This window comes from Limanda limanda, chromosome 17 (assembly GCF_963576545.1).
Source record: "Limanda limanda chromosome 17, fLimLim1.1, whole genome shotgun sequence".
NCBI classification, from domain to species: domain Eukaryota; kingdom Metazoa; phylum Chordata; class Actinopteri; order Pleuronectiformes; family Pleuronectidae; genus Limanda; species Limanda limanda.
Window position 1 is genome coordinate 10,554,532 of NC_083652.1, and position 14,735 is coordinate 10,569,266.

Here is a 14,735-nt window from a genome sequence, read left to right on the forward strand (position 1 = left end):
AATATGTTCCCCCATGGCCAAACAAAAAATCTGAATTGTCGTTATACAATACAAAATAATGAGGAGGAAGTAGTTTCCTTGAGTGCCATTATCTCATCTCAATAACATAAAAAAAAGTGCTTCTCATTAAATATTGCACATTTCTGCATCCTTACTCTGGCACTTTATTGTCTTGGAATAGCTGCGGGCGAGGATTAGATATGAGACTCCTCTCCACAATAAGAGAACCCGCATCCTTGTATGATGACGTGTAAGATTAATATAATCTTTTCAAAGTGGTCATACCTGTTGCTATCTGTGTGGTCTCATCACCTAAAGTGACCTGCGTTGTGATTTTTTTTGATAACGCAACCAAATGAATAAAAGGGAGAATGAAATATTACAATGTGTAGGACCGACGGCTCTGTAGTTTAAGGATGAGAGGGTCTAGTGGGTGACAGAAGCTGATGAGTTGGGTGATACATCTGAAAGCAAATTAACAACTGCTATCTGACACAGCATTGTCTGGAGTTCTTAAACTTTCTCCTTCTGTAAAAACCTGGCTGAAGTTATAACTTACCAAAGGGAGAAGTGATATTTGAAGTGATATCTTACTTTATCCGATTGTCTCCGATTGTCAATTTCTCTACCTGAGGTCTATTCAAGGGGTGGATCTTCGACTTTAACACATCAGCTCTCAACTTTTATTTTTATTTGCTGAGGACAGTGGTCATAGATCAACAGACAAAATACTGCAAAGGAGCCAGAGTTAGCTGTGTAGGCTGATTTTCATCTGTTGTCCTTCACCTATCACGGAATTACAAATATCTATGGATAACACTGTGGTCCGGTACTCAGGCTACACTACAGATAATTCATGAGTGGAACTCGACATAAACAAATACAAAAACATAAGAAAACCATTCTGTAACACAAAGAGACAATACAAACCCACAAATGTAATGTAAACCAAAACCCAGAAAAACTGGTAGATTAATTATACATGATCCCGAGTTTGTTTTGCTTCACGCCATTTCTTAAATTTGTATTTAAAGGTTAGATTTAATACTGTATCTCAAAGGTAAATTACCTCAGTAGTTGTTGGCTCAGACTGAGGAGACTGAACTTGCAAAGTCTACACTGCACAACACAATCCCTTCTGGTGATTGCCATTTAATTAGATAGCTATGATAATATGAGACAATTCAATATCTCTATCTATTTCTAAAGATATAAATTTAAACCAAATAACCAAGCCTATTCAAGATATTGAATTTATTTCTCTGTGTGATGAGACTTAATGCCGTTGTTAGGGCCTTGGTATTGATGCTGCAAGAGAAGTTGATATCGCGTGTATTGAGTAGCTTCGCATGAAGCTATTGTTCAGATTTTAGTAGGGATTTTAATGTTTGGATATCACCTGAGGCTTCAAGGCTGTGAAATCTCCGGATAACTGCTTTTCAAAAACCAAGCAGCGAATGAGCAGAGCAAACAGAAATATATCAGCCACCATAAACTTTCACAAACTACCACAGCTGCTAACTCTTGTCTGCCAGACTTAATGTAGGAAGCATTAGCTGATAGGCTACGTTATTGCTCTCCCTGCCTGGTGGAATGAGAGGCGTCTTTAAACGATGCCTGAGAGGTCAATTGTCTCCTGCAGCTAATTAAAACACATAGGAGGACTCAGGGTTTGAATTTCAAATCTACGATGCTGTTATGTAACCTGCGTGAACACTAATGTACCACAATACAAAACGTTGTGAGGCGACAATCTATACATCTGTCTGCATATACAAACCAATTATCACCTTCTCTGATGATTCTATTCTTGAAAGAATACGGTCATAACAACCACATTCAATTCCATGGTCTGTATTTGGCCCCAGTTAATTTGTGTAGGTTAATTGGCAGACGATTGCCCATGTGTTGATTAAGTACTGTATACAGAGCTTTCAAATATCCTGATGGCCTTTTCAGTTAGAGTATGATCCATTATACAGCAGCAGTAGACTCCTGTATTCAAATTGATGACCACACTTTCTTTACTTTGACAATGATATGTCATATAATGCATTACGAGAGTTACAGGTATGTACAATATGAACTATGGTAACACCACCACCAACATATGGAGCAGCTCCTTTAAAAGTCTAAACGCCGCTGTTATGCATGGACAACACCTTTTGAGAGAGAGAGAGAGAAAAAAAGGGCAGTGTGAGTTCCCACTTTAAAACAATAAAATCAACAGAATGTTCACTGTTAAGATAGAATAATGCAGAAATGACCTCAAACTAATCTCAGCATATCTCTTTCTTTTACATATAACATCCACTCATGGCTCTTTTAAGGTACAGCAAAGTTTTTGCAACTAAAAGCACTTAGTTTAGGTAAGGGTAAGGGTTAGCCACTGGCCTAAACTCAAGCATTCTAGAAACTCACCCCTCATTACTGTTGCATTAGATGCATGTGAATTAAATTTGTTCCAGTACGCTAAAATGGGTCTCAAATGGCCAGGTTTACATTCAGGGTTGTGCCTTAAACACAGACCACGTAGACAACATTATTACACACATTGTTTTGAAAAGAGGGACAAAAACAACTAAGAAACATTACAAAAGACTTAGGATATAATTACCGTTATAAGTTTTGGAGGGTCTGACCACAGGATATCCCACACGACTGGTAACAAGGAGCCAAGACCGAGGCCAAGATGACGTGCTCGGCCAAGAGCTTGTGGATTAACCACAGAGACACATCTCATGGTGAGATCTAGATCCTGCCAGATCGTGAGGCAGCACATAATCAGACCATATGCTGGATGAATAAGGTGTTAGGGAATCAGCTGGGACTGGCTTTAGTTTAACAAGAACATGAAAGCAATCCTCAATCCAAGAGGGATTGGTGACACTGACAGAAAACTCCAGGCAGTAACAGCAATCGGTCTTTCTTCTAAAAGGTTTGGTTAAGTACGTGACGACCAGTTGCTACGATTAGCTGAAGCACAAACTTTAGACGTGAAACAATCGTACAAGGAGGCAGGAGATGAAGGGGGGGACACGAGCAGGCCTCCTGTCAAGATCAAAATGAATCTTTCCAACATATTATTAACAAAGAAAACCAAGAAACTGGCTGTTGTGTACAGCTGGGTTCATAAAGGAGGCAGTTAGGATACCACTGAGCTGTTAAATGATGTGCAAGTAGGGGAAGGAGACCTCGGAGCGTAAAGCAAGGGTTTTGTAGTCAACAGCAATAAAGTAACATTTTGTTTCCCGGCAAAATTTGCTCCCAATAGTCTTTTAACACCTGCCTAGTCATGTGCTGCAGACACCAGATCTTTAGAATTTGGGGCACAGGAGCTTTGTTTTGAACTGTATCCATCTGGGGGCCAGTTAACACACCACCCTGGCTCCTAGATATCCACACAACTGCAGGATTCATGGTTCCTGATAATAAAAAGAGAGATGAGGTTTTCTGCTTATGCCATTTATGTGTGTAGACAGCAACTAGTTGCTACTTGTAGCAGCTGGCAAATTATTGCAGCCAGGTAACCTCAATGCTCGAGGTCCCGGTATAGGATTTCATAGTTCAATAAGCCTAACATTTCTTTGATATTCTGTGGCTGGATCTATATGAATCTCCAGCAGGCTACATGTAGCTTACAAAAGGAACCCTGGAGGAGGAACATCCTCAGCTTCTGCCTGAAAGCTTTGGGAAAATGAATCTTTTGTTCAATAACCCCATCCCAACGGACTGCAGAGGTATCATCCAAGGCAAGACACTGCTGTGATCCAAGGAAGAAGAGGACTTGGCTCCAGACCACGGTCCCATGTTGACTTCTCAGAACAGCAGAAACGGTTGCAGATTCAGAGGCATGCACAGATTCTCAGCGAGCATCATATCGACTGCAGTTGGACAAAAAGTCAGAAAAAGAACTTTGAAGGTTTTACACAGTTGGTAAAAGTTTAGCTTTAGCTGCATGCAATCAGATCGACTGTCAATGATTCACTTTGCCTGTATGTGTGACAGACACACATCAAAATGTACCAGCTCTGTAGTTCAGCCCGCTGTTGGAGCGGGGGGTGGCTATTGTGATTGGCCTGTCAGCTCTGACAGTGGATTTCAAGACATGTCAAAATGTCTTGGCGGAGGTAAGTGGAATCGGATGCGCCAACACTGAGGAAATGGAACAACAAGAAGTGATTGTTGGGTATAACATGGTGGTAACCCAGGTGGCAGAAGTCAGCCTAACATGGGGTGATAAACACATGGTCGTCAGAAAACAATTTAAGCAGGAAGAGTCATTCCTAACCCATAAAAACAGTAGTTTGACGAAACTGCGTGACCAAAGATTCACTTCCAGAAAAAGCTAGGTAGAGGCTGGTTGGACAGTAGATGTTGATTTGAGATTAATTTCTTAGAGAATTTTAATTTCTATCACCAACAATATAAACTGTAGGCTATGACATTTTGTTCATAGGTTGGTAACTGTAAACATCATGTCTATAAGATTCCTATTGAACTTATCCACCAAAAAGCTTAAGTTCAAAAAATTCTGTAAGGCACACAGGCCAGAAGTCAACACAAATGAAAATATATTCTACTGGGCTCCATGCAAGTGTTGCACTACTGTGTAAACACATGCTTTGGAACCTGGCATATGTCAGTTTAACCAGGGACACAGACAGGAGTACATTTCGCCTCATCCCAATTATGGGACACATGGACGTGGGTATTGTGCTCGAGACGTGAAAGCGCATATAAACAGCATTTACTGAACCACACCTTAACCAGAATATCAGCTATTATCTAGAGTGCTGCGTGCATGTAAATGTTGTCACTGCCTGGTGGTGATTTATATGAAAAAGTCAAGCGTTTCCCTTCCTCGTATTCCCAGGGAAACTGTGCCCCAGAGGTTAATGAAGTGTGAAGTGTGAAAACTTCCTGAGATGGGATGAGTTAAACAGTGTTCTCAGATGTTAAAGCAACACTGCCCAAATTTATTTGTGTGTGTCAGTGCTTTCTAACTCTTAAATCTGACAATCGTGTCCCATGGGCCATCTGCTACCAGTGTCGGGGCTAATGCCATCCTGTGTTTTCCAGTTATTCCACACGAATGGATGTAATAACAGGATTAAGTGAGGATTGGAATTGAATTCATGGAATTTACCAACATTTGTTTTACCATGCAGCGTTTATAATGATGTGAATATAAATTCAACATGCAAAGGTAAAACAAAACCTTTAGTTATACAATTTTGCCAATTTGATTGTGATCAAGAAAAGCTTTTAAATATCACTTTTAAAAACCAGGATAGAACTCAGTAGAGTGTATACTTTCACCAACAGTCCCCTTATGAGACCACATTTAAAGGTTCAGTGTGTAAGATTAAGGTGAAAGGGATCAACTGGCAGAGATTCTGCAATTCATTCAAAACAGCGCTGCCAGGATCCTGATGAGAGTCCGTAAATATGAGCACATAACACCAATTCTCCACTCACTCCACTGGCTCCCTGTCTCAACCCGGATTGAATACAAAGTCCTACTCCTCACCTATAACTGCATAAATGGACATGCACCTCCATACCTACAAGAACTCATCACTCCCCAAACCTCCACCCGCACCCTCAGATCTACAAGTAGCTCGCTCCTTCGGGTTCCCAACACCAAGCTCCGCACCATGGGCGACCGGGCCTTTTGCTCAGCAGCGCCCCGCCTATGGAATGGTCTCCCTGACCACCTGAGGGCAACACAGACCCTGGACTCTTTTAAGACTGGCCTAAAAACCTTTTTATTCAAGAAGGCGTTTTTACTTTGAGTTGAGTTTTTTTTTTTTTTTTTTTTAGGACTTTGTTTTTAACTATGTACTTGTGGCACTCTGAGATCCTCGGATGAAGAGTGCCTTACAAATAAAATGAATTATTATTATTATTATTAGAGATTGAATATAAAATAGTCCTAGTGATGTTTTCACTATTGTGCTCCATCTTAATTGTACAAATTGTTGTTTTCTTTACCCTTGAGTATTCAGCTGCAACATGACACTTCTTAGATATCACAAAATTCTACACACTGCACCTTAAAATTCTCTAGATCGGGATTACTTTCTATTTGGAATTACACCAAATTCCATTAATATCAGTCCAATAAAAATGTCTGATTTGATTTTTCATCAAGAAAATGTGGAAAATCTCTCCATTTTGCAAGATTAAAGAAAGAGAATAAAAAAATCCTGGATCCGCCCCAATATTTATCAAGCTATACCGTGACCGATACCACATCCGTCCACCAGGGGTTATGGAAATCAGTCAAGTAATTATTATGAAATATTGCTGACAAAAAAACAAAACAACAACCAACAAACAAATGGAAAGGGGTGAAAACCTCATTGGCAAAGGTAAATTAAAAAAAGACATAACAAAACGATTTATAGCTTCAATAGAGCAGATCACATGACAAACTATTAATATATGTAAAGATCAGAGGGTTGATTTACTGCATTTCCACAATCCCATTTAAACACTAACAATAAGAGCTCTTTAGTCAGTTTCACTAATTTCCCCACTTACACTTAGTGATATTGTTGAGTACAATACAGCAATATTAATCATAATAATGACAATAACAATATTTTGATAAAATCTTTCATATGATATATTCCAACCTTAAAGTTTGACCTCTATAATGGATACAGTATGTGCCTAAGGGGAGTCTTCACTAATAGACATTTTTGGTTGCAATTAAAAATGGTTCCCATGAAAGGCTTGACATGTCCTCCAAGGCAAGAGTCTCAGCCTCGGCTCTTTCCTTTCGTCATTAAAGTGGTATTGCAAATGTTCTTAGCACATCCAGGCCAAGACCTCAGATCTCACTATTACACGCACATTATTTAATCCTTGGGCTCCCTGGTAGTACTGACATGTACAATTTCTGTCATTAACGTGCCTGTAAGCTCAGGGATGGACCAGACTCAGAGATCCACTTGAGGTCCAGTTTTTCATTTAATGGCCCAGGGGAAGGAGGGTTCAACTGGGCCTGAAATGTTACTATAAAAGTGCTCTGTAGAGGAGCATGTTACGGCTCTGTAGCCGTCCCAATCGATCACATTAGGGCCGAGGAAGTGGCGAGATGTGACAGCCCAGAAACATTTCAATACTGACACAGTGCGACTGAGAGCTTCAGGCACACTTCTGGAAATAAAAAAAAATGCCCTGTATCAGTCCTGTAAATGGGTGTGATTAGTCATAAAGGAGCTTATTGTGCAGAGGCTGGAAGCAAATTAGAGGTGATAGTGGGACAGAATCAATGCTGTTTACCTCTCAGAGGTGTGAGCATATCCATCAGCCATCAAGGAGGCCTGCCCAGGATCCCTTCCCCCCCAACATGTTATTGACAGTTTGAAGAGGACCTGAGGAAGGAACATTTTAGGACATAACATTAATTTCTCGGCTATCCATGAGCAGACAGGGCTTTCAAAATGAGCGATTAAGAAAGGAAGGAAATGATTAGTTTGTTAAGCTGGATGTATGGGCAGTTTAGAGAAATGCATAGAGAACAATCACATCCTCCCTTTTTAAAATAGTATTATCTGTACAGTATCTGGTCTTTTGTCTACAGACAGTTAAAACATGACCCTTGCTGTGAATAAAGTGGAGAAAATGTAAAATGCAAGTTTTTACTTTGTTTAAAAATCAAACATAGATGCTACAGTTGCGAAAATTAGCGATTATGTGTTAGTTTAGTGATCCAAACCAAACCGCTGAGTTCTACCTATTTATATATGACCAAATATGTGATGATCAAATGTGGTGTTTAAGCAGTTTGTGGAATTATGAATATACATCATCCTTCTTTTTAAATCCATATGAACTAATGGTATACTCAAATTGACAATATTCATTCCATGTTGAAAGTTGAAATTTCAAAATACTAATAATCCAATTTTTTGCCGACAATCAATGTGTAATTTGTTCTAATCATTGTTTTGTGGAGACACAGCTTCCAGTAGAGCGTCAGAGAGGGCGACATGTTTGTATTTTCTTGTCACAGTTTGTGTTTCAGTAACAAAAATGAAACTTATAATTATCACAAAAGCCAAGTTATTTCGTCAAAGACTAGTGTTCAGCGCGATCATGCAAGAAAACATTATAGTTTCATCTTCAGGTCAAACAAAATTATTATTATAACAATTAATGTTACAGTTATCCATGTTTTTACCAAGTAGCTTTTATATAAAACAATAGATATAATCGTTAATATGGAGATATTAAATGTTTTTTCACTGACCCTTAAAACCAAATGTGTGGTTTAATGTCTGCCTGTTGCAGAGGCACCAATAGCCCCTGAATTCTGCTCGGTGCCACACATGTTTGTCAGAGTATTGTCGCCAGCAGTGGCTGGAGGATACACCAAACAAGTCAATCACATGGAAAGTCACACACCGGGAGAGAAACAACATTAAGGAAATAACAGTATAACTTCCAGCAAAGAGGTGAGTTGACCTAGTTCTGGCAGTAGACTCACAAGCCACAGTGAGTCTCGGAGGACTGGATTCTCCTCCAGAGGAAGGTGACTTTGTCCTTGATGGAAACCAGTCAGTGGCCTCTCCAGCACAATGCAAGGGTTTCCTTCAAACAGACACACACTGTGTGAAGCCATGCACAAGTTGTGGGACTGGAATAGAGACTTTTATGTAATTTGTAGGTAAAATAGTAAGTGTTTTGTGGTTTAAAGAGTAAATAAAGATGAACGACATGTTTCCACTTCCTCCTGTAAAAAAAAAGCTGGAAACAGGTAGTAGTAATGATATTTTCATTTGAAAATGCATCAACTCTGCTACAAAGTCAAGTCAGCTTGAAACATTAAAACAAGGCCAATCTCATGAAGTGAACATTAGCTTGATGAAAAAATCTGTCTCATTTCAACCACCAAAATCTGTTGCTGGCTGAAAAATCATGGATCCACTGTTACGGCGATACAAATCATTTTATGGGATAAATGTGAGCCCATTATTAACAAATAATTTATATCTATACTATCAAATTTATAGGGCAAAACCCATTGTTTTTCGTCTTCCCACTAGAAGCTATTCTTTTTATTCTGTTGTGTATTTGATGGTGGTGCTTCTCAGGGAAGATCTAATTTAACGAATTGATCAGATTGTGTTTTTCACAGGATTCCTGTGTGGTCTTGTTTCAAGATATTTGCAGATTTTCAATATTGTTTCAGTTGAGATACCTGCTGAGACCAATATCAACAACACTTAAGGAGTCGAATAACTTTGGCAAATGTTAAATCCAAACATCATTAAAAGGCTCCGTTTTGACCAGACAACACAGAGTCTCAGACAACAGCCCGATCTGTCACAGATCTTACAGCGTGTCTGCAAATTCAAGATATCCTCCACTACAAAAGCACTTTCCCCACTAATGAATAGAACATGAGCTGAGGAAATGATTCCTTGAATTCTCTGGGCAGATAATGATTCTCGTCTTTATCAGTGGTTTATCTTCTAAGGTCAAGATTAAAGTGAAAAGTGATGTGAACCCCCAGTGTCTCCAATTAAGAGGAGAGCGAGGGGGAAAGAAAAGAGAGAGCAGAGGTGGACTCTTCTGCATTACTCGGCTCTACAGTCCCTCAAGTATCCCTGAGAAATAGAAAACAACACAATTAAATTATGACACCTGACACGTAGACCTCACATCAGTGTGAATCATAATGGACTAACCGCTGAAAGTGAGATCCTGTCAGACGATTAATGTGATCACACACATTAGCACCTTTGTAGCTTGAATTTTGGGATTTCTTTTTTCTTCTTTCTGCTGTTCTTGATGAGAACTATAGGAAAGATATCTCCAGAAACAGCACGGTTGAAACTTTTTTTTAAAAATCCAAAAGAACTACACTATATAGCATTGGTACGTCTCCGTATAATATCTATTAAGTCCTTTTTTCTAAGTGCAAGAGCATCAGCAGGAAGCCAAAAGGTGGAGGCAGCCCTGTCTTTCTGTTTCCGCTGTGCACCAGTGGTGTTTTCAGACCCAACTAATAAAAGCTCTTACAGAAAAACCTCTTCATGAGAAAGGTGTCAGGATCTGGAGTCTAATTTTTACACAGATTTACACACTTTGATTTGAAATAAATTAAACTGTCCAGCGTTTTCAAGCTTTTCTATTTACAGACTTAAGTTTGGCGAGGAATACGCAAAATATAGCCTATGACCATTTTTTTGCAGCAGAAATATAACGAACACCAAGAAATAAATCAGATTGGATTTTCATTTCATTCAATTGTTTCCAATTTACATGGCTCAAACAATAGCAGAGGTGTTTCATTCTGGGCCCTTCCCCCGCTTTCATGAGGCTGGAAATTAGAGTATTATTATTATTCATATTATGGCGGAAGGAAAAGCTAACATGGTTTACAAGCAGGGGTACTACCCGCAATTTAACTGCAATTGTGATTCAAGTTACACTGTGATCAAGTTACACTCCCAATGTTTGGTGCAAAAAAGTTCAGAATCTCTCAATCCCAGGGACATGCAGCACCACTCAGTCCAGTGTATTATGTGCCAGAACTCTCCATTTAGTAAGTGGTGTCAGATATTTTACACTAAGAGTATCAACTCAACGGCGCCCTCCACCTCAGGGTCCTATTAAGCATACTCAGCACATTTTCACGAGACTCACTACCAGCGCCCCAAATTAAGAGACTTCCAACACCAGTAAAACCAGCAGCCTGGAGCAGGGATGCCCCACAGAGTGGCTAAAGGAGCTCTCAATCAAGTGATGGAGTGGAGGTAGAGCCACCATGTATATTTAAACGTGTAACCAATCCGATACGTGATGAGTGGCTACTCGGATGAGCTTCATAAGGAGCCAGGTGGCGTTAAGTTGAAAAATATTAGGCATAAGCTGTTATCTTCATTTAGCTATGATATCTTTGCCGATTATTGATTCGTAGAAATCACAAATTAATCAATAGGTAAAAAAAACAAAACTACAGTCAGCCGTAAAATTAAGAAGGCTACATATAAGCTAAGTTGTGATCACTTATGTTGTGGATGATGACATTGCAGGAATGTACAAATGCACAAACAAGCAAATACTTGTTATTTTAATGCTTGTTATGAGGAAAAGACCATAATATATTGAACTTATATCAGATAATAAAATAGGTCTTGTAATTCCCAACTTGTTTTAACAGAATTACCACTCACATTAGCAGGTATATTTCTTCGTTTGTGCTTCCATCCCAGTGATTCTCTTGGAATTCTAACCCTAAGCCTCGGTCCCAAAGAGAAGTGGGACACCCTTGACCCTACACAAGTATGCCCAAAACGCCATTGTAGGGCAAAGGGGGGAAATGGTATTGGGCCTAAATGTACAACCTGAAGATGCAGAGCTAAAGCATGCTGGGAATAATGAGAGGTCACACCACAGTTTATTGGGGTCTTTCTTGGCCCAAGTCCCATCCTTCCAAAAAGTTTTGTGGAAATCTGCACTGTATTGTATTGCTCTATGCTGCTGAAAATCTATTTAATAAACAAACTAGGGCTACAATTAATGTAGATCTTATCTGTCAATTAGTGTCTTGATTAATGGATTAGTTGTTTGGTCCAGAAAATGGTAAATAATGTTGATCTGTGTTTCTCAAACCCCAATAAGCCCTTCTCAAATGTGTTGTTTTGTCCACATACCAAAGATGTTCACTTTACGGTTACTAGAAGAGCAGAAGAAACACAGAATTTAAGCTGAAATCACATAATTTTACCTTTTTTTTCATTAAAAAACACTCAAATCGATTCACAAAATACTGTGTGATGATTTAGTAGTAGATTAGTGATGTATTAATTGTTGCAGCCCTAAAGCCAACAGACAGGTGAGAACAGAACCTCCTTGGCATAAATCTTCTGATTCTGCCTCTTAAACTGTCCGCACGCTGGAGAGCATCATGATTCACATGTCAAAGTTTGATCTGTGTGAAGCAAAACAGGTGACTGTTCGGACTGTTCTTGTTCCACATAGACATGAATGGTCTGTCATCGGCCGACAATAACCTGTGCAGTTGTTCTGGGCCTTTAATAACAAAGTATTTGCTTTGCCTGATAAAAAATGTCCATGATGTACTTACCTGTACTGTGTGCTCACTGCTTAACACAGCTATGACTCTTATTCCAGTGTGGATCAGACCCTTCGATATCACTCTTTTCACTTTCGTCTTTCGCCCACTCCAATCTGTTTCCTCTTGAAAACCTCTCAGCAGTTGGTGCTCTAGAACAGTTTTTAAGTTGGGGCAAAAAATAAAAAAGGAATCCAGAAGTCTCTGGTTCCCAATGTTTACACTTCCTGAATTATACATTTACTTACTTTGCTCATATTTGTTTTTATATATTTCTCCTGTACATACAGTGTAGCTCCTGCAAATAGATTTTTGAGGGAAGGTCAGATTGCAGGTTTGCCTGCAGTGCAGTGGACAGAGAAAAAGACCAAACAAACAGAATACTTATCTTTGGGATGGTGCAGAGGACAAAGTCTGTTTTATGAATTGAAGGGTAGAGTTAGAAAAGTTCAGATATCTTTATTCGGAATACTTTATTCAGATTTCATGAAAAGACACAAATAAACACAGAGATGAAGGAAGCAATATGATTTGAGCTACATGTCAATATAAAGCATTAGAACATGGGATTGTATGTTTGGACTAAAGGATCAATTCAAATATCTGCTTCTACATTTTCAATAAATGCTGATCTTAAAGCAACAGGAGTAATTATTTGTTTCCAAATGAATAGGACTCATAATTCAGCACCGAACAAACCACACAGGCTCACATAACACGCAACACCTACACGTTATGCCCACATTATAACAGAGGGTGCTTTGTTATCAACATGAGACTTGATTAAAGCAGTAAATCCAAGTAATTCTGCTTTAGCACAAAACAAGTTCAACACATTTAATTGCTGTATGTTATGGTGTCACTATAAGTAACCAGAACATTTTTTTTCTTTTAACTAAAATTAGTTGCCTCAAAGATGAAAATACCACAAGAGACAAAAACAAGAAGAAAAGCTGTTTAACGTATCAGCACCTGACCGAGTTAAACTTTCACATTTGGAATAAATACACACTAGTCAATTTAGGGATGTGAGAAAAATCTCATTTTAAAAACAAATTATTCATTCATTCAACAGTCACAGAGATAATATAGAGCTAATGACTAGAAATGTTGTATTGAATCTAAGTTTAACTTTTAAAACCTTTTGAAACAGTGGTCAACCGGATCTGCTAGTCAATGCGGCAGCAGAATACTAATATCTCGAGAGAGACAGATATATTGCTAATGTAGCTGCAATAGTTTTGCTTAAAACACATTTTAGAGTTCAGGCATATTTGATTCATAATATTACTAACCGAGTCATAACCAACTAAGTTTACACTGAGCAATTTAAAATAAACATGGCAGGCGCCCAACGATTCTCGAGAGAGAAATAAAACATATATTTCTTAATTTTTTTTCCAGAGAAAGAAAAATACAAACAAATGCTCAAAAACTATACAAATAATAATAACAGAATTTTGTCTTGAGGTTCATGAAAGTGAATACAAAGCTACTATGGCTGAATCCATGGACTCAAGCAGACAATAGCACTTTGTTCAGAGAGGATAATTGTATCCCAGGTGACAGTATATAAAATTAGCTTGGGTCTTCAATGGAAAAATTCTAACTTCAAACCACGCTTTGTGTTTTTTTTTTACTATAATATTCAAAAACAGAAACATTTTCCCTGTTCTATTGGACTTAATTAATTCACACTGAAAAAAATAGACATTTACACGACCTTTAACTCTTCATCTTAAAAGTTGTACTCATGATAATAAACGGAGATAAGCTTTCACACTTTTTCTCATGTGTGGTGACGGAAGCAATTAGTCTTCAATCAGTTTAATGTGCTAAGGAGTCTGGTTTTGTTGTGTGCAAACAAAAGCAGAGACGAGGCCACGCAGGAAAATAAAAGCAATCCTTTTGCTCCAGTGCTTCACGGCAGACAGATGATTCCACCAGGTAGATTGTCTTTAGTTCAGCTGAGCTGCATTGATTTGGCAGCATCGGGTGGATGTCACACATGCACTGAACAATGCTCAATGACTTTGCCATCCTATTCCCATTTAAATTGCCTCTGCGTTTCCTTTCTGACACCTGTTTAAATCAATGCCTTCCTCTGCAGGTCATGGGCTGAATGTACGGAGGCGCACAGCAGCCGCCTCTCAAATCCACTAAAATCAACACAATAATTGAAATATTTTCAAGCTGATTACACCAAAGCCCAGGGCTTGGCTGGTTGCTAAGAGTACGCTCCCTAGTTGCTAGGGGGAGTAAATCATCTTGCATTATTTGATTTTTGTTACTGATATGAAACTGCTAGTCCCTCGATTAAATGTCTCAGAGTCAAACACCTAAGGGACGGACAGGAGAGGCAAAAAATAAAATAGTCGCTGTGAACCTGTAAAATAGCATCTGTAACTCCTCTTCTCCGTGGGGCTTCGGCACAAATCTATGTGCTTGTTTATGTTTGTTCCTGCTGAAATAAACAGAAAGCCCCGCTTCTGTTTCGCGTTGAGGAAAAACAGACAAGACAGTAAAATACCCAGAAATCCCACATCACACTCGGGTTCGGTGAGCTCACGAGTGAAATAGCCGTCTCCTTTTATCAAAACGGATTGCATTGTCGAGACCGAGATGTCTCAGTGCG